The sequence below is a fragment of the Carlito syrichta genome, unplaced genomic scaffold (genome assembly GCF_000164805.1).
Source record: "Carlito syrichta isolate Samal-C Ts95f unplaced genomic scaffold, Tarsius_syrichta-2.0.1 Scaffold304000, whole genome shotgun sequence".
Lineage (NCBI taxonomy): Eukaryota > Metazoa > Chordata > Mammalia > Primates > Tarsiidae > Carlito > Carlito syrichta.
Genome location: NW_007248096.1, coordinates 355,910 through 382,056, shown reverse-complemented (window position 1 = coordinate 382,056; position 26,147 = coordinate 355,910). Strand labels below are relative to the sequence as shown.

The window sequence follows — 26,147 nt, the reverse complement described above, 5'->3', positions numbered from 1 at the left end:
TGGAAGGCTGAGGCGGAAGGATCGCCGGAGCCCAGCAGGTCCAGGCTGCGGTGGCCGGGACTCCAGTCTGGGCGACAGAGTGAGATTCCCAACTCAAAAAAAGAAAGAGACCAACTGCCTTCACTCCCCTGAACACAAGATGTTTATTCTTTAATTAGTCATAGTAGTAGCAGCTCCTACTAGAAGAGTCAATTATTGGTTACAAGAAACACTGCCTCCCTGGGCTCCAGATCAACATGGAGGCTATAAGCCAAAAGAGCATCTTCATTTCTCAGAGCTACTTAGTAGGCTGGCCGTCAGGGGCTGAGGCAGTTAAGATTTTCATGCCACACTAGTCCCTAACTCTGGCTTGCAATTAATCTACTTCATTTGCAAAGGCACTACAGCTCTTTGCTCTCCACATGTAACATGGCTGCATTGTGGTAAACATCACAGGCTTGCTTTCCTGTTCACTATGACTTTCAGAAGGAGCACATTTCTCAGTCCAAATCTCACCCATCTTTCAAAGCACCACTCAAATCGCAGAGTTTCAGAAAGTTTCAGAATGACATATTCCACCTCACTGAAGTAGGAGCTCCCCTCAGAGCCTTCATTGTGTAGGCAGGGATTGGCAAACTATAGCCTGTGGGTCAAATGTGGCCCACAGCCTGGCAAGCTAAGAATGGTTTTCACATTTTTAAAGAGTTCTGTTTTTGTTGTTGTTTTAAAGGCAAAGTAGAATATGCAACAAATGTCATATGTGACTGGCAAAGCCTAAAATATTTACTATCTGGCCCTTAACAGAAAAAGATTATCAGTCCCTGGCCTCGAGCATACAATTTAGGCTATGATAAATTGCCCAGTAGTGTTCTCTAATCTGTGCATGATTCTGTCTCCTTATTGCAGATCTTCTCTGTTGTCCACCCAACAGTCATCTCTCACCTCTCTCACCTACAAGTGCCACCACTCACAAGGGCAGATACCTGTCTTTCTGTTTAGTCTCCCTAGAGCCCAGAACACAATCATATATCCTTTTTTTTTTTTTTTTTTGAGTTGAAGTCTCACTCTGTCACCCGGACTGGAGTGCAGTGGCACGCTCCCGACCACCGCAGCCTCGACCTGCTGGTCTCCAGCCATCCTTCTGCTCAGCCTTCCAAGTATCTGGAACTACAGGCACGCACTACCACGACAGGCTAATTTTTTGATTTATTGTAGAGATGAGGTCTTGCCAAGTTGCCCAGGTGGGTCTCGAACCCGCAGGCTCAGGCAATACACTCACCTCCGCCTCCCAAAGCGCGGGATTACGGCTGAGCCACCGAGCCTGGCCCACAATCATATATCCTAATCTTGGTCAACAAGACCTGAGAACAAGTCTGCTAGAGGCTTGTGGGAAAGGCTTTCCACTTTGATAAACAAGACCTGAGAAAAGAAACTGTCCTTTCTATACCTTTAGATGCAGTTGGGCAAGGATATGATGTCTAGAGCTGTGACAGCCATTTTATGACCTTGAAAGGAGTGATCCGTACATTAGAGATCATACAGCAGAAAAGATAAAAAGAATCCAGAACCTCAATAATTGGATTGATCACTGTACCAACTCTATAACCGCATTGCCCCTTGGCTTATGTTAAAAATATCACAGTTGGCTGGGCTCAGGACTACAGACTGAGCCACCAAGCCCGGCTCTGAGGCCACCTTCTGTGAAAATAACTTTGATGGACAGCTACCATACACAGAGCACTTCAGATTTATTATTTCATTTAATACTAAAACAACCCAGTGAGGTTTTACACTCCAAATTCATTCAGTAAGTCTAAGTGGCAGAGTAGAGATTTTAACTCAAGTCTCTTAGATATAGCATTCATGCTCTTTCACACTTCTCCCCTGCCCTTTCTAAGATTTTATTGCAACTAACAGTAATAAGATTTAGAGGTTTCACTTTTCAATCTTTGAAAGTTCATTTGTGATCATATCTCAGATCCTATAAAAATGCCACATTATTTGTAGTAGCAAATTCACACCCTCACACAGAGATAATCTGAATATTTACTTTTTAAAAAAGGACCCCAAACCCTGCCATCTCCTTTAAGTTGCTTTGTTTTTTGCATTTTTTCCCTTCCATTTTTCTAATATAACCATCTGCCCTAAAAGGGCATGTTTCTAAAATAGGAGAAACATCTTCTAAACAGTGATTCTCAAAGTGTGGTCTCCAGACCAGCAGTATTACCTGACAACTTGTTAGAAATGCAAATTTTGGGGCTCCAACCCAGGTCTAGCAAATAATAATCTGGGGGTAGAGTCCAGAAATGTGTTTTTAACAAGCCCTCCAGTAATTGAGATATACACTGATGTTTCAGAACCAACGGTCTAAAGCATTTGCTTTTGCAGCTTTAGCACTTAAATCACTATATTAAAACCACAATGGTGGAATCACATCAGTCCTACGAAAACAGTTATGTAGTCTCTAAATTCCAATTACTTTTCTAGGAGTGAAGAAACAGTTTCTCTACAATCAAATAGAAGTAAGAAATAAATGTCTATTTATACATACTTGACGCAGATACAGAAACAGATTTTAAATGCTAAAATGGTAAGTCTACAATTAAAAGGAGTGTGAAGTAATTCCTGAAGCTTAAGATTGATACAGCACCACAATTAAGTCACTGCCGCTGTGCTAAAAGATCATCACATTTATTATTTTAACACCAGAGCGTGAAGTAAAGAAAAAGGATCAGCAGTTTAAACTTAACCTAGAAATTAGAGAACCCCAGTAGGAAAGCTTTACAACCTAGTTTCATATCCAGTTTATAAAATGTTGATGTATTAGAAGATAGGGAGGACTTGAGATTCAACTTCTGCCTTGTGGATAATTTGCCATAAGAGTTCAAATGTACTGGGATCATCTGTCAGAGCTCTGAGAAGCTTTTAACCCTAGTTTAAGAAAGAATCATGGATACCAAGAAGAAATCAAAATTACTCTAAAAACAAAATCATTCCTTGAAGGAGAAGAGGACTTTGCTAACCTTAATTTCTGCCAGATACATTTCACTGAACTTAAATGAGTTTTGTTTTTTAATTTAGGATACAAAAGACAGAAATAGTAGAAGCTGAAGAGAAAATAACAAGAAACCTAGAACAAAATCTATTTGTGATTAATTAAAAATCAGTGCTTTCTAAAGACTAATAGAGGATGAAGAACAGTAAGTTTACAAAGATCAGAATAAGGGAGCAAAGGAGACTATTCAGGAAGAGTTTGAAACCAGTGCAAAAAGATTAGTTAATTGGAAACAAGCAGTACAAAGATTATCCAGAAATGCATGTGTAGATCTTAAATTATGTTTTCTCCATAGAAACATTCCTTACTTATGCTTGGATTCCCAAACTAGCAACTGACAGCAAAACTACCAAAAGAAACGTGGTATATCTCCAGTGAGATGCAAAAGCAGTCATTCATATACATAGGTTATTCAGTCAATGTAGAGGGTCACTCCCTGTATTTGATGAATACTTATATAATGTAAAATGCACACTAAGGTACCACAGTGGATTCTGAAAAGTAATATACATAAAAGCAAGAACAAGTTAATAAGCAAGTTTATAAAGACAGGAAAAGCAAAGAAGCCAGTGGTAGATGTTCAATACTGGCTGAAAGCTACAAAAAGAAAAATAAGGAAAAAAAATAGCAAAGAAATAATCTCAGTACTTCTAGACCTGGAATCTTAAGGAGAAAATCTTGTGTCTAGTTGCTAATTAAGTGGCTCAAAATTGAAATGTAATCCATAGAGAGGCTGGTTTGTCTCTACTTAAGCAAACTCTATTATTTTCCATTTTTGGTTAGACTCCTGCTATTAACAAGTTAGTTGCTTATTTCCCTACTGTTCTGTGTAGGAGTTTTTAAAAAATCAGTCCTGTCAACTCCATAAGGTGACAACAGGCTAGCAAAAAAGGAGGTACAGCAAGCCTAACTCAATGTGTGCTGAAAACATGAAATACTTGTTGATCCCTATTTATTTGGAAATCACTCTATGTATTATATTTAAGGTCTTATTAAAACCATAGAATTCTAGTTATTTCCCTCCTCAGACCAATATATGAGAGCTATGTGCCACACAAACACCTATTTTTTTTTTTTTTTGAGTTGGAGTCTCACTCGGTCACCCAGACTGGAGTGCAGTGGCCGCTTCCGGCCACCGCAGCCTCGCCTTCTGGGCTCCAGTGATCCTTCCGCCTCAGCCTTCCGAGTAGCCGGAATTACAAGCACGCGCTACCCACGCTCGGCTGACTTTTTTTTTTGATTTATTGTAGAGATGAGGTCTCTCTGCCCAGGCGGGTCTCGAACACACAAACACCTTTAAAAAAATTATGTGTAGTTCGATTTGGGACCTGGGCTATGAAAGTAAATTGGGTTTTAAAGATGCTAGTGTGCGGGCTTGGTGGCTCAGCCTGTAATCCTGTGCCTTTGGGAGGGTGAGGTGAGTGGATTGCCTGAGCCTGCGGGTTCGAGACCTGCCTGGGCAACTTGGCGAGACCTCATCTCTACAATAAATCAAAAAGTTAACCGGGCATGGTAGCGTGCGCCTGTAGTTCCAGCTACTTGGAAGGTTGAGGCGGAAGGATCCCCGGAGCCCAGCAGGTCGAGGCTGCGGTGGCCGGGAACATCTACTGCACTCTAGTCTGAGCGACAGAGTGAGACTCCAACTCAAAAAAAAAAAGAAAAATTAGTTGGGCATTGTGGCGCATGCCTGTAGTTCCAGCTACTTGGAAGGCTGAGGCAGAAGGATCCCTGGAGCCCAGCAGGTCGAGGCTGCGGTGGCCGGGAGCGGCCACTGCACTCCAGTCTGGGCGACAGAGTGAGACTCCAACTCAAAAAAAAAAAAAAAAAGATGCTAGTGTGTGTATCATGTAATTTGATCACTGTATGCTCCAGTAGATTATACAAAGAGGTAGAGCTCTGTTATTTCTTTGGGGAATGAAGGTTTGAACAGCAAAAAGGAGGCTATTTTAGAGAAACTAAGGGACTTCAGAAAAAGAAATTTGAAGACAAGAAGACCGAGTAAAAAAGGAGAGAAAAGCCTCCCTTGGACATTTGTCTGAAGATGTGTGCCAGAAAAGAAAGATAAGTACAGAAAGATTGCTGTTACTAAGATAGAATCCTGAGATACTACCAAGTCAGGTTTCAGATGATTGTGAAAAGAGCAGTTTTTCCTTAGACCAAGGATTAGGCCTAGTTCCTTGCAAGGAAAGAACTTGATGCCTTCCTTAATAAATAAGACAAATGAAAGATTTAGCTCTAGTACTGAAGAGGAAGCTAAGTGATTAGCAAGGAAGGCTAGAGATACCTAAAATTAAGAACTACCAGGCTGAACTGGGAGTAAAGTGAGTGATGATCTTTTATTTGCAACTGGTTTCCTATATAACATTCTGACCACAAGATCTCCTTACCCTGTAGCTAGGCCTCTTTGGCATTCTAATTGATTAAGCGGACTATGATGAGAGCTGCTGCCTAAAAGGAGCTGAGTGAAAAGAGTGAAAGATTGTAAACCTAAGGCATAATCTTTCAAAGAGATTCATTCTCTATTCTTTGAAGAAATAGTTACATCAAACATTACAACTATCTGAGGGAAATATAATCTGAATACCTCTCTGGGGCTCTTCTTCCCTGATCCTAACACTTGACAATTACTAAAAACTCATATCCAATTTTTGGTGCAACAGAGCTAGGGCCTACTCCTCAGTATTCTTGAATCATCATTAAATTGTTTAAAGGTAGCCGGGCTCAGTGACTCAGCCTGTAATCCCGTGCTTTGGGAGGCTGAGGTGAGTGGATTGCCTGAGCCCGTGGGTTCGAGACCCGCCTGGGCAACTTGGCGAGACCTCATCTCTACAATAAATCAAAAAATTAGCCGGGCGTGGTAGTGCCCGCCTGTAGTTCCGGCTACTTGGAAGGCTGAGGTGGAAAGATTGCCAGAGCCCAGCAGGTCGAGGCTGCAGTGGCCAGGAGCATGTCACTGCACTCCAGTCTGGACGACAGAGTGAGACTCCAACTCAAAAAAAAAAAAAACGTTGGTTAAAGGTAAGAGAAGCACAATTACAGATTCTGCTCTAATCTGCCTTTTTCTCCTTGGTCAACCACATTTTAGGGGCTGACACTATAGAGAGGTTGACAAGCTCCTTGGGGCAAACCCTCTATAAGTAGATGACAAGGTGATCTCATAAGATCCAGTCCCTACCAGAGAATTCTTAGAGGGGTCCTTGTCAAATACTGGTCATGGGATGGCAGAATCCTCCCTTTCACCTGAGTGAGGACAAAAACAGGCAGACTTTTTAATCTCTCTCATCCAGTATCATTGAAAATAACCTGGAAAAGCGGGACTTTATGGAGGGCTAATAGAGGTGGTTCAGAACTGACTACAAGTTGAATAATGTCGAGAAATGAGCAAATGGATGAGAGTAGAAGTGTCTCAACAGATGCTAGTCATAAAACAGCAATGCTCCAGAGAACAGAGAAGCAAGAGCGTCTAGAGAAAAAGAGTGCATCAAAGAAATGGGACATTTCTCTAAGTTTTTACCTTAGGAAAAGGATTTCTGAGATAAATTCAGAAATCGCTTCAAGAGCCAGAGATTCCAAATAGACAGTTAATACCAAAGGTTTTAGCTACAAAACCTTAATTGGGAGATGTCATGAGAGCCACTGTGGTGAGAAACTCTAGTCATGAAGGAGTACCTCCTACAACCAAGAGTGTTGGTTGTCCCAAATCCAAGCCAACCATTCCTTAAAGAGCAACTTGTTGGTTAGTCAAAGCTCAAATCTGAGGTAGGGCTGCAGAGAGCCGTACAGGGCTGCTCCCTTGCCTCAGTTAGTGTGGCTTCAAAGGTTTCATAGTCCCATCTTTGGAGTATTTCCACTGGGGCCACTGCAGCTTCCCAGGTACTCTATGTCTTTATTGAAGCAAAACATAAACACTTTGGGTCCCTAAGCTTTAGGCCAAAGGGAAGAGCCAGGACAAGAATTTAGCACCAAATAACAAAAGCAAGGAGACTAGAGACCCAAAACAGGGCAGCAACAAGGAGAAGATGAAGGACCACGGAACTCACAAGTCATAGGGAAAATTCATCCTGCCCAAGGCAGGAAATTAGCAGGGGCTTCTGTGGACATGACCACCTGATGATAACTGCTACAGAAAAGAGTTCCTCTGAAAAGAAGAAAAGGGTAAGTTGCTTTTGACAGCAACTTCTGAGGAACAAAGGCAAAGTGCAGGAAAATCCCCTATAGAAATCAAACTCTGTGTTAATCTCTGCACAGAGTCAAGGCCCAGTTGAAACCAGAATTCTTCTCACAGGTAGCAGGAATCCTAAAGCAAGGGAATTTATAATAGTCATTAGCCCAATCCTAGAGGAAAACTAGAGCTTAGATATGAAATTCATGCATGGGATATAGTTAATACTTTTTTTTTTCAAGTTTAGTTTGATGATTAGACCTTCGGTTCCATCCTAGCTTCACGTCTATTAAAAATAAAACTATTCCCTTTGGGCCAGCAATTCCACTTCTAGGAATTGACCATAATTATGTGAAATGATATTTTCCCAATGTTACTCACTGCAGCATTTATTATAAGAACAATAACATAGAGACTGGTTAAATACATTATGGGCAACATCTATACAATGGAATCCTATCTAGGAATAAATTAAAACAAGGAAGCTTTTTATGTAATAACAGAAATATTTCTAAGTGAAAAAAAGCAAGATACAAAATATCCTATATAGTATGCTATCATTAGTATAAAAGAGAGGACAAGTATGTATATACACACACACACACACACACACACACACACACACACACACACACACACACAGACATATTTGCATGTCTATTCATAGAGTGCCTCAAGAAAGGGACATAGAAAACTAAACATTGCTTGTGAAGAGGAGAACTTGATGGCCAGGACAGAAGTAGAAGACAACTTCACTACATGCCCTTTCTGAAGTTTTTGACTTTTGAACCATGTGAATGTATGACTTAGTTTAGAAAAATAAATTAAAAATAAATCAGGGCCAGGCGTGGTGGCTCATGAATGTAAACCCAGCACTTTGGGAGGCCGAGGCAGAACTGCTTGAGCCCATGCGTTCAAGACCAGTCTAGGCAACATAGTGAGACCTTAGCTCTACAAAAAATTAAAAAATAGTGGGCAGTGGTGGTGCATGCATATAGTCTAGCAACTCTGGTGGCTAAGGCAGAAGAATCACCTGAGCCCAGCAGTTTGAGGCTGTAGTAAGCAGTGATCATGCCACTGCTCTTCAGTCTGGGAGACAGAGTGAGAACCCAACTCAAAATAAATAAATAAATAATTTAAAAATCAAATAACAACAAAAGAATTTATTTAGCATTTCAGATGTAAACAAATCCCAGAAAGAACCAGATTTGACTAAACTCTAACATGTGAGCAAGGATACTGACAAGTGCCCTATAGGGGCCCATGTGCCCTTTGGAGACATGGAACATGAATATCACAAACCCAGAATTTGTACATGGCATCATTCAGACATTGATTTAGAAAATTTCTGCTGGAATTACCATGCCTTCATTACTTATCTAATAAACAAAATAATAATTTCCTTTTAAAATTTCTCTTCATTACCTATAACTTTTACTTTAATACAAAATGAAGAAACAGACTTTCTTTTAGATGAATATAACACAAATAAGTCTGCTACCCCAAAGGTTAGAATGGAATCTTTCATGGATGATTGAAAGATTCAATTGTAATTGTAGACAAAGATTCTACTATACATGACAACATCATACAGGGTCAGTGGAAGCAGTACTAAGACTTTCTGAAGTTGTTAGATTCCCTTAAGCATTTCTAAAACTTTTCGCATGAGAAAGAAAGGAAACAAAATATGGTATTTTAGGAATGAAACTCTGGCTAACAGGGTCATAGGGCATCTGAGAAGTCACGGGATAGGTCCAACTTTCTCAGAGGGGAGGCTGCAGTTTTGTTTTTCCCCCTCAACATCTGCTATTAAAATTAGTTCTGCACAAATGTTTGCAGATGCAGAGCAGCTGGCAAGTCCTGCCTGCATTTTGCCCACTAGTGGACTGTAAGCAAATCACTGAAGTGAGGCTATTGAATTTTCCATTTGTGTTCCAGTGTTTTCAGAGAACTGGCAAGTTTATATTCTGGAACACTGGACTCAGAATGTTAATATCCTACTGAATACTGGTTAGAGCTTGAGGTTTCAATAGCAGAATTTAAAGTTTACATCTAGTCTCTAAAGATAGCAAGATTTGAAAATATACTCTCTTGCAGTAATTTGTAGACAATTCCTTTTCATGCCAGTATAAAGATATATTGTTCTGTCTATCTGCATTGGTGCTTTCTAATTTGATTCTTTTTAAGAAATCAGAAAGTATACATGTCCTACTTTATTAGTTAATCAAAAAAGGAAAATATAACAAGATACAATTTTCATATTTTAGAGTGGCAAAGATAAGAGACTATAAATGTTTCCAAAGCTAGGAAAAAAGAGGAACTCTTATACACTAATGGTAGGCAGCATAACATGGCAAAATTTTTCTGAAAGTAATATGACACTGTATCAAAAGTCTTAAAGATGTTCATTACCTTGGACTTAGTAGATTACAGAATTCACTTTAAAGGAATACAGAAATATGCATAAATATTTATGCAGAAAATATCCCTACAGAATTCTCTCTCTCTCTCCCCCCCCTCATATATTACAGCCTGAATGTTCAACAACAGGTGAATAGTTAAATTGTAGCACATTGAATTACTGTGCTTAGTAAAACATAGGGGAGACTCTTATTTCAACCAAATTATTTAATAAATCTGACTGATTATTTTTCAAGCAGAAAAACAATGATAGAAAGCAGTGGTACATTAGACATTATACTTGCTCTGGTTTTCAAAGTTATGAAAGGATCAAATTATTTCTTATGTATTATGCACATGTTGGTTTTAAACTAATTCCAGCTCTAATTCCTGAAAATGCAAGAGTCTACAGCTTTCAGTTTTAGCACCTTATGGAATAGGTAACTATTAGTACTCACAGGACTACACTAGCACAATACAACATTAACATGAACTCTTGACTCCCATTCAAGAAACAATGCAATAGCAATAATAAAAATGAGTATGTATTCCTACACCTAGAACCTACATTAAAAAAGAAATCTCCCTCCCTACTAAAGGAGCTTAATGACATTTACAAAAGGTTAGGTGGGTACAGGAAAAATAACTAAAGAAGGCTAGTGCTCTCTTAACAAGGTGATACAGAGTACAGAAAGAGGGCTTAACATAGCAGATGAATAGTCTTGGCAGCCTGAAGAGCTTTTTTTGGCACAGTAAGGTAAAAGTAGTGGCCTCTGAAATGCTTCATGTTAGAAAGGAGAATTTTAAAAGTTAATTTTGTTGAGTTTTAGAGATATAGGGTTAACGAAATATGCAAGCAAACCAACATGCAAAAAAACCTAAAATATCCAGTTACTTATGTATAACTAAAAAAATCCAAGAGAAATGGAAATGGGTAGGATGACTTTTAATAAAACTTTTAAAATAAAAAAGATTTAAAATATACAACTAGCTCAAAAACCTCCAAAGAAACATTTAAAACACATGGAGACAATAAATATTAAAAATGAAGCCATGTATCCAAAAGAAAAGGTGAATTTTAGCATTTTCACCTACTAAGGCAAATGTCAATCAACTTCTACTATTAGTACAGGACATTGGACCTGAATGAAGGAAATTTAAAGTGATTGGAGGGGTTGGGAACAGTAGCTCACATCTGTAATCCCAGCACTTTAGAAGGCGAGGAGGGAGGATCACTTGAGACCAGGAGTTCAAAACCAGCCTGGGCAGCACAGTAAGACCTTGTGTCCAAAAAAAATTTTTTTTTTTAATTAGCCAGGCATATGCCTATAGTCCTAGCTACTAAGGAGGCTAAGGTGGGAGAATCACTTGAGCCCAAAAGTTCGAGGTAACAGTGAGCTATGATCTCATTATCTCATCTTTGCACTCCAGCCTGGTGACAGAACGAGGCCCTGTTTCTTAAAAAAAAATTTTTTTTAATTAATTAATTAGTTGAAAATCCTGGCCCAAGGAAAAGTTCCCTTCTGTTTTCCATTCTGTTTTTAGAAGAAGTTATGGGCAAGAACAGAATTTGCTATGAGTGAATGACTAATAACAAACAAGCTTCTAGGAAAATTTCTTGGGAAATTTTATATTTGGTACAGTTTCCTCCATTTTCTACATTTATATTCCCTTAAAAGGGATGTGCTCAGCCGGGCTTGGTGGCTCAGCCTGTAATCCCGCGCTTTGGGAGGCTGAGGTGAGTGGATTGCCTGAGACCGCGGGTTCGGGACCTGCCTGGGCAACTTGGTGAGACCTCATCTCTACAATAAATCAAAAATTAGCTGGGCGTGGTAGTGCACGCCTGTAGTTCCAGCTACTTGGAAGGCTGAGGCAGAAGGATCGCTAGAGCCCAACAGATCGAGGTTCGGCCACTGCACCCCAGTCTGGGCGATGGAGTGAGACTCCAACTCAAAAAAAAGGATGTGCTCAAAATAATGACTAATTTCCAGAGGAGTTTATGAGTATACCAAATAAATATATTTTATTAAAAGGGGTTATCAGATTAACATGTTTAACTTAAAATATTTTATTGTTGGATTTGTTTTATTTATTGCCATTATAAATTATGAAACGAGAACACGGAGGGCACCAGTGGCGGAACAGAGTGGACAAGCGTGTGGCTGTGGTGCCACCAACTCGTGTGGGACCCAGTGCTCCCGCCGGCCTGCACACTGGTCCCCCATGGCAGTCGAGCCCGCTGTGTGCCACCAGTGCCCCTGTGAGGCTGGCATGCAGGATGGTAGGACAGTCCAGCCACATGCCCCATGGAAGAAGCCCAAACAACCTCTGCCATACCCCACGGCCTGTGCACCCTCCTGACCCATAGGGGCACCTCAACACCCTATCATTTTGCTGCTCACTGGCGGACTTCCAGATTGAGAAGACTATAGGCTGAGGACAATTCAATGAGGTGTATGTTCAAGGCCACTTGCCTGCTGGACAGGAAGATGATGCCCCTAAGAAGGTGCAGACCTTTGATTTGATGGACGCCAAGGCAAGGTAGGGCTGTGTCAAGGAGATCGGCCTCCTGAAGCAACTGAACCATCCAAATATCATCAAGTACTTACACTCGCTTACTGAAGACAATGAGCTGAACATTGTGCTGGAGCTGGCCAATACAGGGGACCTCTCACAAGATGATCAAGTGCTTCAAGAAGCAGAAGCAGCTCATCCCTGAGAGGATGGTGTGGAAGTACTTCGTACAACTGTGCAGCGCAGTAGGGCACATACACTCTCACCGGGTCATGCACTAAGACATCAAGCCTGCCAATGTGTTCATCATGCCCATGGGAGTTGTGAAGCTTGGTGACCTCGATCTGGGCTGCTTCTTCAGCTCTAAGACGACCGCAGCCCACTCCTAGTCCAGATGCCATAATACATGTCCCTGGAGAGGATTCATGAGAATGGCTACATCTTCAAGTCCGACATCTGGTCCCTGGGCTATTTGCTGAGTTGGCCACTCTTCAGAGCCCCTTCTATGGTGATAAAAATCAATCTTATTTCCCTCTGCCAGAAGATTGAGCAGTGAGACCATCCACCTCTCTTTGTAGAGCACTATTTGGAGAAGCTAGGAGAACTGGCCAGTATGTGCGTCTATCCTGACCCCAACCAGAGACCCAACATCAGATATGTGCACCAGGCCATACAGATGCATGTTTGGACTACAAGCACCTGAGTGTAGATGCACCGTGCCTTATCAGAAGCCTGTACCACTTTGCCTTACTTAAGTCTTCTCTCTGAAGTGGCCACCTAGTAGCCTAGAACAGCTAAGACAACAAGGTTCAGTAAGTTCCCCAAAAGGGAGCCCAGCTTTGTAGCAGATGCTGAATGTAGGATGGCTGGGGGGAGGGGCACTGGTTATATATCACTGATGGTCAAATTCAAAGTTCTTTCTTTGATTGTTGTGGACAATCTCAGCTATGTTGTTAACAAGGGTAGGTGGTTCACTAAGCCACTGAAGCCCCCCTTATATCTGGATTGCAATGTGAATGTTTAGGGTAATGCCTCCAGTGACCTGTAAAGGTTTACCCAACAGGAGACTTGCAGGAGACTGATTTGTGTAGTGAGCCTTTGAAAATGGTTAGTACTAAAGTCAGTTTAGATCCTAGTATCTTTTAAAATCACGCTATATGCTTAGCTTAGTCTGTTGTAAAGGGATAAAGCAGAAATAATTTTTTAAAGTAGAGTGCAGATTTTGCTAATAATTTTATGTACATTTTACATAATGTACATAATGTAATGGATGATGATGAGGACAATCCAGCATCTGGCACAGAGCTTCACAAGGCAAATGGTACCGGAAAACCAAGAGTGCTCTCCCTGCAGCCTGGTTCAGCCACCTTCTGGACACCTGCTGTGTACCATGTACTCTGTCACCTCCTTGAATGCTGGAGGCTCATTTCACGATCAGTGTTGAGCATTTGCCTCCATAGGAAGGAAGTATGGGGTAAAAAAAACACAAGGGCTTTGCCCTCAGGCTGTCCTTTACAAACTCTGGTTTTGCAACTTCCTAGTGTGTGACTTTGGACAAGTTTCTTAATCATTCTTAGCCTTAGTTTCCTCATCTGTAAAATGAGATTAAGAGTATCTATCTTCAAGGTTGCTGACAAAATTTGAAACAAAATATGCAAATTAGCACGCACAGTGTAAATAATCCCAAAATGGTAGCTACTCACCCCTTCATAAAGTCCATGGACCATGTAAGTCAAGAATTAAAGTATAACTATATTACATGTAGGAAACCAGAAAAAAAGAAAAGAGAACATGGATATACAAAATTCTTTCTGATTGTCAGATAACACCTAACTCAGTGAGAATATTAAGCTAATTATAATGCTGTAGATTCTCAAGATTGAGGAGTCGGTCCTGGGTCTTTGTCTCTCTCTCTGTCTCTATCTCTGTCTCTTGTCTCTCTCTCTCTCTCAACTCTTCCCTAAGTGAACTCATTAGTTAGTCCCAGAACTTTAAATACCAACTATTCAATGATGACTCCCAAATGTACATCATTGCTCCTCAACTTAGGATGGGACTACATCATGGTAAACTTATCGTAAAGTTGAAAAATCATTAAGTCAAACCATGGTAAGTTGAGGACTGTCTGTATATCCTTCATTCAAATCTTGCCTCTAATCTCCAAACTCAACAATTTGTCTTCTCCACTGGAAGTCTCACAGTCATGTGAAATTTATCATGTCAGAACTATACTTGCCATTTCAATTTCTATTCTCTTTCTCTCCCCCAAATCTGCCCTGGTCTAGTATTCCTTACCTCAGAAACAGTACAAACATACACCTCAGTTGCTCTAATCAGAAATCTGGAGTGATCCTTGACCCTTTGCCTCAAACCTATTCAGTTTATCAGTAAGCCCTGCAGGTTCTATCTACAAAATATGTCTTCAAAAAAAAAAATTTGAGTCTCACTCTGAGCCCAAGCTGGAGTGCAGTTGCATCACTACAGCTCACTGCAGCCTCCAACTCCTGAGTTCAATATATCCTCCCACCTCTGTTTCCCAAAGTGCTGGGATTACAGGCATGAGCCACCATACCTGGCCAAAAATGTCTTAAATCTAATTCTTGTTATCTTCATGTATGATCTCTCATCTGCAATTGCCTCCTTCATTCTACCTTTATCGTTTACAATCTATCTTCCACACAGCAGCGAAAGCCATCTTTTGAAAGTAGAAATATAGTCACTCCCATATTGAAAACTTTTCAGTTGTTTCTCGATAGTTCTTGGGGTGGGGGGAGATCCAAACTTCGTACTATGATCTGTAAAGTCTCATATGATCTGGCTCTTGTCTACTTCTCTAGTTTCCTCATCAGCCCTGCTGCATTATCATCTACCCACATCAGCCTCTGTTCAGCTCTTCAAACCTGCCACACTATCTCCCATCTCAGATCCTTTGAATATTCCTTTTGTTTATACTCTCTCTTTCCTTTTTCCCTATGTCTAGCGTCTAGTCATTCTACAAACCTATGTCTGACTCATTCATGGGCCCTTCTTAACATACAGTCTAAGTACTGCTCCCTATTTGTTTCTGTCACTGAATTATCACAGTTTGCCATTACAAATTTGTGTACATGCTTAATTCTATCTTCACTACTATATAAATAAAGTACGTGTCACGAAAGAAGGAATTATGTCTGCTTTATTCATCAATGCATACTTATTGCCTAGCACTACATGTGACACATAGTAGATGCTCAAGATGTTTAGAATGTTATGAATAGAATGAATAAATCAAAGAATAAAGGGTTTTTTGGCCAGAAACAGTGGCTCACAACTATAATCCCAGCACTTTGGAAGGCCAAGGTGGAAGGTTTGCTTGAGACCAGGAGTTTAAGATTAGCCTGGGCAACATAGTAAGACCCTGTCTCTACAGAAAATCAAAAAAATTAGCTGGATATGGTGGCCACACCTATAGTCCCTGCTATTCAGGAGGCTGAAGCAGAAGGACCACCTGAGCTCAGGAGGTCGAGGCTATGGTAAGTTGTGATCAAGCCACTGCACTCCAAAGCGAGACTCTGACTCAAATAAAATAAAATTTTAAAAACCTGAAGATTAAAAAAAATTGGTGAAATATATGGAAACAAAGAGATAAAAAAAATATGGACAGCAAGTCTCCCTTACTACTTTACACAGCATTCATATTTGTTCTAGATTTCTACTATGGTATATTCATTATATTAAATAATATAAATAATATATATTATATATAATATACTTATATATAGTATATTCATTATATTAAATGATGAATTGCTAGTCATAATATTATTGTAAGGCATATACAAAAAAATGAGAAAAAAATCTAGCTGTGTCCTACTAATTATATTATGGTATGACTATATCCAATAAATAAATTAATGGTACACTATGAAACGCAAGATCTCAAATTTTCCAAGCTATATCAAAAATGAATAGGCAGAAAAACAATTTCAAAGCAGCAAGTGAACAACTGAAAAAGTCTGGTTCAAGATTGTATGATATTCTGATTTCAATCTCAGGAACTTAACAAATACAACATCTGGTATTATTTTTCATAGTTATACAGATGGTACAAAATGGTGCCTAAATTACATTATTTTCCCCTAAATTTCATGTCTGTACATTGTTTTTTAAAATGTACCAAGAAGTATATAGTTTTAAAATTCCATGGTGAAAAGTCTAAGAACTAAGATATGATGACCACATTTTCCAAACAAGAAAAAAATCAGAATGCATGTTGACAAATATTTTAAACTAAGAATATTGAAAATCCATAATATAGGTTAAGTATTATCATTTCCATATTACAGATATACATGGACTTAGTCATATAATTTATCCAAGATGAATATAAGAGGTAGAACCATTATTCAAACAGGCTTTTCTTACTCAGAAGCTCCTGCTGTTTCCACTTTGCTACAGAGCTTTCTACTGTTCTTCTTTTTAAAGTAAACTTTATTTTTAGAGCACGTTTGGGTTCACAGCAAAACTGAGCAGAAGGTATACAGATTTCCCATATTCTCTCTGCCTCTACATATGCACAGCCTCCCTCATCATCAACACCTCCGACCAGAGTATTTTGTTACAACTAACTGTTCACTTTTCTCATTTACTCCAGTACTGAGTACCTACGAGGTACTGTTGTGAATAAATGAATATTAGAAAGGAAAGTACAACTCATCCTTAAAATTAATAAATAAGTCCAGAATCAAGCTAAATCTAACATAAGAGAACAGACTACTTGAAACAAAGAAGATCAATTGTCTGTCTTTTTATTTGTTATATCTACTCCAACAGTGTGTGACATCTATTTGAGACCTGTGGTCCATCAGAAAATCACCAAAACAAGATGCAGTGTTTCCAAGTCTCAGCCAAGGCTCATGAAAATTAAGCTGGTGAAAGCAAAGCCACAAATAGAATGTTGGGTGTACTGAATTTTGACACCTAAAGATGCAGGAGAATAGAATGTTAAAAAGAAGGATGTTTTCAAAAATTATTACAAAATAATTCACTTCTGAAAATCAAATAAAAAATAAGAGCAGACCAGTTGCATAGAGAACTTAATATATTATATGCACATGCTGCTTGAATAAAGAGCCTTCTAGTCATTAAATCATTAATTCACTAATTTGCCATCCATCTAACCAGCTGTCCAGTATCCATCTGGTTAGCTGGCCATCTAATATCATTGAGTAACTCTCTGGGCACTCTGCTGAACAGTATACAAAGATGAATCAAACACAGATTTCATTCTTAAGTAAACTTCAGTTTAGTACTGGAAGAAAAATATAATTACAAGGCAAAATAAATTACTTTCTGCTTAAGAATGAGGGAGGTCATTGTGAAGTATCTGAACTGGGCCTTGACACACTCAGATGTGGACATACAGAAATGTGAGGACAGGGGACCTGTGTATTCTGTCCAGATAGAAGAGGTGGGTTGAATACTATAAAGTGTCTAAGCGGAATCTGGGCATCATCCTAGAGTCCAGAATTCTGCTATTAATTCAGCCCACTTAAGTCATAAACAATGAAATACTTCCCACTTCTTCAGCAGTAGTGGGATACTGCCAAGGAAGGGAGAAAGTGGGGGCATGTAACTTCACTAAGGGTACTGGATCCTAAACCAAGTGCAGTGAGGTCCAGATGGAGGCCCAGACTTCACCCACTTGTAAACCCTCATGTACCTAATCCTGACTTGTACCCCCCATCTTTATAATAAAAGAAAGTTAAAAAAAAAAGAGAAATACTTCACATTTCTAAACTGTAAAATGAAGCTAATATTATCCTCCTCCCTGACAGGGATTTTATGAAAAGTAATTAATACTTACAAAGGAGTAATATACCTAAAGGAAGCTTATTTTCCTGAATTGTAAAAGGTGGAAAAGAATTTTACACATCACATTACATTCTCTTTCCTAGTTTTTCCTTAATAAATTCTGAATGAGCCACAGTTACTTTTTTTAGCTGATCTGATGAATAAACAAGATAATTCCTTAAAGTATCACAGAATTATTTGCCTCCTCATCTGTGTCCTAACTTGCTGAGCTAACAGCAGAGGTAAGACAAGACACACCAAGTACCTGGGAGATGAAATACTAAGTCCGAAAATATACTCATGTGTATTAGTTTGCTAACACAAGAACATAAATGAATTCACAACATAAAAGAAAGAAATACTCAAAAACTGGAAAAGATATTACAGATGGATTTAGTTCACCTCACAAAGGTGAAAGAATTGAGACTGGGAAAGACAGTGACCTGCCCAAGACTGCCCAGTTAGTTAACAGCAGACCTGGGACTTCTATTTCTAGGCCAACGGTTTTTCTTTAATTCAGAAGTTGAAAACCAGAAGCTCACAGGAAGAATCCTGCCTAAAGAACTGTTCTGTATAGCTCTCACAGTGTTTATCATTATTATTATTATTATTATTAATCCAATTTTTTTAGGCAAGAGATACAAAGAGACAGATTTGTCACAGGCTCCAAACATTCTTAAGTCTTATCCTAGGCCCAATTAATGTATTCATGCTACCGGCCTGGCTCTGGTAAGCAAATGAGTTCTGACTTGTTTTATGCTGTGATGCCTTCTCTAACAGTCCATGCTGAATTTAATTAAGGAAGTTATTTCCCTACCATCCCAAATCTCAAAGACCAAGGTTTTTCCTTCTCCCTAATAATATTACCTCATATTTGAGTAATACTGTTATACAAGCTATATTCTTTGTGTAGGACATTTTATAAAAACACAGAGATAAGTGATTTGCTCAAGGCCACAAAGCCAATTGGTGATGGTCTGGGCTAGACCTCAGGATTCCTGTCTCAGTTCAGGAGTATTTCCATTAAAGCTTGAGCCCAAAGGAGCAAACAGGAAATGCCACGATTCATTTGTAGCTCAATTTCTTCTTTTCAGAAAAAATATTTATATCAAAGTAAAAATGGACATATTGAGTTCTGAATAATATATTTTATAGATATGCAGATGTCCAAAAGATACAGAGTAGTATCTATGTGCCCACTATATATTCCAAGTTGTGATTAATCTCTTCAAATACAAATGTGTAACCAATGATCACAAATGGAATGTAAGAATAACGAGGTGTTAAATGACTAAGGATTTTTAAAATAGAATTTGATCCATTGCCAACATCTATATATGTGATATACTGAAGATTTTCCAAGCCTCAGTTATAGTAGCAATAAAATAAGTTTATTATAAATTGGCCAGAATAGTAGGAGAATTTTAAAATGAAAAAGAGAAACAAAAATCCTTATATTAAATGGAATTACAAAATTGTGAACCATCTGGAATACTTATTTTCCCAGTTACATTATTGGTAACGAAGTAATTGTGAAAGTACACCTGGGAGATGAAATTATAACTTGAAAATTCCCTAAAAACTGTAAAATGAACTCAAATTTTTAAAGACTTCAAGGAGAAAAAAAATCAAATATCACTGAGAAACAAATTGCGTAACTGGCTTCGTATAAGAAGTAGTTTGGTGGCTGGGCATGGTGGCTCATGCCTATAATCCCAGCACTTTGGGAGGCAGAAGCAAGAGGATTACCTGAGCTCAGGAGTTTGAGACCAGCCTGAGCAACATGGCGAGACCTCATCTCTACAATAAAAAAAAAAAAAAAAATTAGCCGGGCATGGCTGTGTACCATTGTGGTTCCAACTATTTAGAAGGCTTAAGGAGGAAGGATCGCCTGAGTTCAGCAAGTCAAGACTTGCTGTGGTGGCCATGAGTGTGCCAACGCACTTCAGCCTGCTGAGTGACAGAGTGAGACTCCAACCCCCCAAAAAAGGAAGTAGTTTGGTTACAGAACTCAATGGCTGAAAGCTTCAGAAAGATACAGAGCTTGAAACATAGCTTTTAACTTTGCCTATCACCTGAATAGCCATACAATGTCAACTATAACTTTTCCTAAAATGAGAAGGTAATTTGGAATATTTGGAAAATGATGTTTATAGCATATTCATTACCATTACTGATGAAAGTGTAAACTAGTCGGGCTCGGTGCTCAGCCTGTAATCCCGCGCTTTGGAAGGCTGAGGTGAGTGGATTATCTGAGCCCGTGAGTTCGAGACGCACCTGGGCAACTTGGCAAGACCTCATCTCTACAATAAATCAAAAACTAGCTGGGCGTGGTAGTGCGCACCTGTAGTTCCAGCTACTTGGGAGGCTGAGGCGGGAGGATCACCAGAGCCCAGCAGGTTGAGGCTGCGGTGGCCACTGCACTCCAGTCTGGACGACAGAGTGAGACTCCAACTCAAAAAAAAAAAAGAAAGTGTAAACTAAAAATTTTTCTAAAAAAAAATTAGGCAAACTTACCAAAAATCTTTTTTTCTAATAAATCTGTTTTGATGTGTACTTTTCTTTCTTCCACTATTATCATCATCAAATAAATCCAGCAAATTTGAAACCATGAAGGATTCACAACTGGCCTTAAGATGGTAGCCTTAACTTTCTTCCCCCATTAATATGCTCAAGGTAGCATTCCATTCTCACACAGAATTTATAATATATGCTTTTTAATAAATATGCTCCAAGCAGGGATTCTATCAAGTCATCCTCAAAGACAACTTTTTTATTTTTAATTTAATTTAATTTATTTATTTATTTTAGTTAGAGTCTCACTCTGTGGCCAATGGCCACCGCAGCCTCGACCTGCTGGGCTCAGGCAATCCTTCTGCCTCAGTCTTCCAAGTAGTTGGAACTACACAGGCACACGCCACAATGCTCTGCTAATTTTTTTATTTATTGTAGAGATGAGGTCCAGGCTGGTCTCAAGCTTGTGGGCTCAGGCAATCCTCTCACCTTGGCCTCCCAAAGTGCTGGGATTACAGGTGTGAGCCACCATGCCCAGCTATTTTTTTATTTTAAAGATGTGGGGTATAATTCAGGGTTAGGTACATAAGTGGTCATCGTAGAGGTGAAGCTTGGGCCTCCCACTGGTCCTCACTTCGCCTTATTAGTGTTATGTGCGCCCCCACGCCCTTACTCACCTGGCAGTGACCCGCTACTGCCAATTCCTTTCATGTAGTATTATAATGAATGTTCAAGGTCTATCCAAGTTGCTGTGAAGTTCATAATTTTGTACTTTTTTATAGCTGAGTAATATTCCATCATGTATATGTACCACATTTTAAAAATCCAGTTCACTTTCGATGGGCAGCATGGTTGGTTCCATGTTTTTGCTCTTGTGAATAGTGACAATTTTTTTTCTTTCCCCCGCCCCCACCCCCAACCCTGAGACCGGTAATTTTTTTTCTTAATGGATAAATTATATTCTTATGCCTAGGATCCTTTTGTGATCATAAGTGTGATGACTGAGTTTTCACACTAATGTGTGAGATATGCCTCTCTCAAACCTTGTTCAGACATTGGCACTCATCTGACAGGAAAAGAAAAAAAAAGAAAAGAAAAAATTATTATGCCTAGTGACAAGTTAGGTTCTAGTATAACAAAAAGGTATCTATTAAAAACTGGTATTGGTTGGGCATGGTGGTTCACACCTGTAATACCAGCACTTTGGGAAGGAGAGGTAGAAGGAACACTTGAGGCCAGGAGTTCAAAATCTATCTGGGCAACATAGCAAGATTTTGTCTCTATTAAACATAAACATATTAGCTGGGCGTGGTGGTGCACACCTGTAGTTCTAGCTGCTCAGAAGGCTGAGACAGAGGATCACTTGAGCCCAAGAGTTCAAGGCTGCAGTGAGCTATAATCGAGCCATTGCACTTCAGTCTGGGCAAAAGAGCAAGATCCTGCCTTTAAATAAGAAATGTAAATCCTCAATGACAAGTACTTTTTATATTTTAGGCGCTATCTTTATAATTCATACACTTTCCAAATCCTATGTTAGCTGTCATTTTATTGAGTGCCAATTATATGCTGAACAACTGTAAAAAGAAGGAATTAAAAAAAATACAGAAGACACATTTTCCTATCATCTTCCTGAAAAGTTTTGCTAATCTCTACAGTAATCAAAGCAACAGATTTGTATAACTACATATACATGACCTATTAAAGTATTCAGTTATTGACTATACTATATATAGAAATTTGTATCTATGTACAACAGATTGATGAAACTACACACTGGGTATATGAGGGGGAACCCCAAAACACTGGAATTTATAAAAAATTGTGTATTTATTCTTACATGTTTAAACTTCAGTCTCTTTCAAAGTATACTCCATTTGATAGAATACACCTACCTAGATGCTTTTTCCACTGCTCAAAGCAGTTTCTGAACTCATCAATTCTGATACCTTTTAGTGCTTCTGCTATTTTTTGTTTCACTTCTTCCACATTGGCAAGACATTTCCCTTTGAGGACTTTTTTCATTCAGGGAAACCAAAAAAAGTTACTTGGGGCACTATCTATCAGGCAAATAGGGAGGTGGGGCAGAGGGGTCATACTGTTTTTGGTCAAAAACTGCAGAACACTCAAGTGCAATGTAGGCAGGTACGTTCATATCACTCATCATGAAATGGGCATACACATTGAAAGAACCTTAAAAAAACAAAACAAAACAAAAAAACACTGAAGCCGAACACAGCCTCTCATAACACTAGCTGGTACACTGATGCAGATGGGTTCCTAGAACACTTACCTAGTGAAATAAGCCTGTACTACAAGGGACCCACCCTCCAAAAAGATAATTCTGGTTTTTTGGGGTCCCCTGGTATTATAAGTTTTCCTGAGAGTAAAGATTGAGAATGTCATCCTGCATGGTAAGGTTCAACCATAACAGGAAATAGATATTTAAATCACAGAGGATGAGTTACTTCTTTTCCTGTTCCAGGCTAACTTTTACTCTGTTCCAGATTAACCCTTTATTCAGTGTTCTAGACTCCCTCCCCTGGGACCTGGCCCTATCAATTATCCCCCTCTCGCTTTTATCTTCTATCTCTTCCCCACCTCCTATCCCTTTGGTTCATTTCCCTCAGTATAGAAACATTTTCAGGTCTATCACATACTTTTAAAAAGGACAAATTTTCATTTGACTCTGCATTCTTCCATCTAGATGCAGTCCTTTTTCTTCTTCCATTCATAGGAACACTTCTGAAAAGGAATATTCACTATTTCTATTTTATCAATTTTCTCTTCAACCTACTGCAATCAGGCTTCTCTGTCCCACCTCTCTACTGAAACTACTCTAGCCAAAGTCACCGGTGGTTTCCACATTACCAATTCATAACATTTGTCTTTGTCTTACTGAATTTCTCAACTGCTTTGACAGAATAGGGCCATTTACCCCTTCCTAAAACTTTTGGGATACTCTTCTCTCTGTGTCTTCTGCAAATTGCTTTCTGATTGCTCATTTTCCGTCTCTTTGCCACATATACCTTTTTTACTTTCATCCCTTAAATATAGGACCTCTCAGCGTTCTGTCCTTGGCATCTATCTCCATGGGCTTTTTCTTCAGTGATCTCATCTTCCTCAGAGTTTTAACAAGAGCCTACAAACTTATTATTTTTAAGTTTTCATCACTAGACCTCTTGAATAACCTCCTGCCTAATGGGAACATATTTGTTTAGATACTCCTTAGGATTACACACTCAACACATCGACACTGAACACATTTTCTTCCGACCAAAGCTTTACTTCTTGCATTTTTGTTAATAGCATCCATCATCTATTCATTTCAACTAAGCTCTAAGTCTTCAAGAGTTAACTACTTATCTAATTCAACCTCACCTCATAATCCACCATCAGGCTTCCACCATTTTACTTTTTATGTATGTCTCTAATCTCTCTTACCCTCTCTATCTCAACCACAATCGCCTAGTTTGAGTCTTTGTTAGTTCTAGGACTTGGCAACTGCAATGATCCTCTCTAAACTGTAATTCTGACCTTTCCTTTTTACATAAAAACTTTCATTTTTCTCATTGCCAAAAGCAGTCTTTCTTTCCTATGTCAGAGATATTTGAGAATGCTTGTAAAAATGCATATTTCTGGATAGATTTCCATGTTTACATACTTTCCAAATATTCTGATGCAACCTAATGCTTGCGAATATAAGCTAAAGTTTAGGTTTAAATTTCTTATCAAGGCATAAAAGACCCTCCAGGACTTGGCTCTTGTCTTCTTAATCTAGTATCTTCTTCTTCCTCCCATCACATGCTTTATTATCAAAAATATTGAATTTATCTGCACTTGTCTAAGTGTCTCTGGTTTCCATGCCTTTGCTGTTCTTCCCCTTTCTTACTTCACCAAGTCTTACTCAGCTTTTAGTGAATTATGAAAGAAGGCCCACCATTAAACTGCCTTTTTCTCTATCAAGCAGGCACTAACTTCCAACTCCTATTAACCAAAGACTGGGCTTGGTCTTTTTCCCTAGTCCCTGGCACAGAGCTCCTAAAATTCTTGGAATTTCCTGAGTGATAAAGGTGATAGGAACATCTTTTGTTTTAATGAGGTGACTCCTGGCTGCCCCCTAGTAAGCTTTAGGATGGGGCTGGTCACCAGAAATACCAAGCCTTGATTAGAAGGTTGGAATTTTCAGTCCCATGCCCACAGCCTGGGAGAGGGTGCGTGGAGGGTCTGCGGATTGAGTTAATTAACAATGACCAATGATTAATCAATCATGCCTATATGAAGAAAACTCCAGTTAAAAACCCCTAAATGATGGAGTTCAGAGAGCTTTCAGTTTAGTGAACACACCCAGGTGCTGGGAGAGTGACATACTTGAAGAAGGCAGCACAGAAGCTCCATACCCTCCCCCATGTCTTGCCCTATATACCTCTTCCATTTGGCTGTTCCTGAGTTGTATCCTTTTATTAACACATAGTAAAGTGCTCTCCTGAGTTCTGTAGGTTGTTCTGGCAAATTACTGAATCTGAGGAGGGGGGCTGTGGGAACCCCCAACTTTGTAGTCAAGTTGGACAGAAATGTGGGTAACCGGGGGACCCAATACTTTCTACTGTTCCGAAATAAGGACAGTCTTATGGAACTGAGCCCTGAAACCTCTCATGTCTGATGCCAACTCTGGGTAGTGTCAGAATAGAACTGAAGGGCATTCTGTTAGTATTCACAGACAATCAGGGAACTAATTAGTGTCAAGAAGAAAAAACACCTCTTGCTTGCCTTTAGAAGCATGTGCATTCTCTGAAATAGATGAAACTCATGGTTAAGAAAATAATCAAAATTATTCTAATTTTCTCTTTAAGAAAATTAGGCCAAGCATGGTGGCTGATGCCTATAATCTCAGTGCTTTGAGAGGCCAAGGTGGGAAGATCACTTGAGGCCAAGAATTCTAGATTTGCCTGGGAAACATAGCAAAACTCTTTCTCTACAAAAAATTAAGAAAATCAGCCAGGCATGGTGGTGCTCACTTGTAGCCCCAGTTACTCAGGAGGCTGAGGAGGAAGGATTGCTTTAGCCCAAGAGTTTGAGGTTACAGTGAACTAAGATCACACTACTACCACTCCACTCCAGCCTGAACCATAGAGCAAGACCTTTTCACAATTTTAGTTTATTTTAAACAAATCAAATATGAATACATTGTTATATAAAGTTTCAATTATACTATAAACCTAAAGTACCCTTTAACCCCAAACCTCAGGCTCAGTCTCCTCTGCCGAGGTAACTGCATCTATTTAGTCAGGCTTTCAGACATGTGTATGCATATGCAGTTATAGAAATAATGTTTTTATTTTACATAAGTAGTATTAAACTGTATGTACTGTTCTATAATTTGTTTTGTCAATATATTTGGAAAATATATTATACATATAGATTTATCCCATTCTTCTTAAACACTTCACAATGTTATTTAAATATTTTTTATTAATGGATATTTAGGTTGTTTTTTAGTTTTGTTTTGTTGTTTTGCTATTACAAACAATGTTACAATGATTATCCTTGCAACAAATGGCTGTCTCCACATGTAAGAATGTTTTTCTAGGGTAATTACCAAGAAAGGAAACTGCTGAGTCATAAGGTCCAGGAATTTAAAATGTAAACAGATATTGTCAAATTGCCCTCCAAAGAGGCTATATACCAATTCAT

General features: G+C 39.1%; 1 protein-coding gene and 1 pseudogene across 2 annotated transcripts in view; one reads left to right on the top strand and one right to left on the bottom strand.

Annotated features, from left to right (window-relative positions):
- The window catches only part of SSH2 (slingshot protein phosphatase 2), a 293,047-nt gene that overhangs the window by 227,642 nt on the left and 39,258 nt on the right, over positions 1–26,147 (bottom strand). The window lies entirely within an intron of this gene.
- On the top strand, positions 11,857–12,813 carry LOC103261761 (annotated as a pseudogene).